The sequence below is a fragment of the Alligator sinensis genome, unplaced genomic scaffold, assembly GCF_000455745.1.
Source record: "Alligator sinensis unplaced genomic scaffold, ASM45574v1 scaffold1295_1, whole genome shotgun sequence".
NCBI classification, from domain to species: domain Eukaryota; kingdom Metazoa; phylum Chordata; order Crocodylia; family Alligatoridae; genus Alligator; species Alligator sinensis.
In genome coordinates this window covers 197,510-198,406 of record NW_005841880.1, presented here as the reverse complement: position 1 = coordinate 198,406, position 897 = coordinate 197,510, and the positions used below count along the sequence as shown (strand labels likewise).

The 897-nt window shown below is 70.6% G+C and overlaps 1 protein-coding gene across 1 annotated transcript in view; it reads right to left on the bottom strand.

The window, feature by feature from the left end:
* ANO8 (anoctamin 8) overlaps positions 1-897 on the bottom strand; it is a 14,245-nt gene that overhangs the window by 3,025 nt on the left and 10,323 nt on the right. The window lies entirely within an intron of this gene.

Sequence of the window (897 nt, the reverse complement as noted above, 5' to 3'; positions counted from 1 at the left end):
TGATGAGCAGCGTGGCCAGCATCTGGGGGCACGGACACGCGCGGCGGGGGGTCAGGCCTGCCCGGCTGCCCCCCGGGTCCCCTTGCTGCCGAGGGCTGGCGCCTCGTCGAGCGTTTGGGCGGAGGCGGGACCCGAGCACCCCCGGGCAGCGAGGGGAGACGGGCGATGGGGTTAATCGACCGGCCAGCTGTGACACGCCGGGGCTGAGACCGGCCGCGCTCATCACACACCCCACGAAGAGCACGCATGCGGGAGCGCCTGCACACTGCCCCTTCCCTCCCACCGGTCCTGCCGACGGGACCCAGGACAGGCTCCGTACCCCCCACCCGGCGGCCCTGGGGTCCGGATGGGAGCCCGACCCCCCGGCACCTGCCAGCACCCCGCGGGGTCCTTGCTCTCCTGCCTCCAAAGCCTGGGGGGACGGGTCAGCGCTGCGCTGCGGGTGCACGTGGGACCAGCCAGGCGCATGCAGCTGGGGGCATGCAGGGCCCGGCCCCCCCTGCTCCTACTTTGGATACGGCCAGTCTCCAGCAAAACCCCAGGAGGCCCTTAAGGGAGATGAGAAAGAGGTGGAGTTGGAGAGTAATGGAGGGAAGGAGCGCGTCTTTGAGCTGACGCACGAGGCTTTGGGACAGAGAGAAGATGAGCAGGAGCTGCGGAAGGGACAGAAGAAGAGAGAGAGAAAGAGAGACGATGAAAAGGAGGCGCCGCTCGGACCCGACCCCAGGCCCCGGCGGGCACGGCATGCGGATGGCAGCGGGAAGGGGTGGCAGGAGGGGATGCAGGGATCAGCCAAGAGGGAGATAGGCCGGGTGCCCTCGGGGAGGCTAACGAGCCCGGGACCCCGCCGGATTCGGGCCTCTGTGGAGCCGGGGCTGGGGGCCCCCGGGCCGGGGG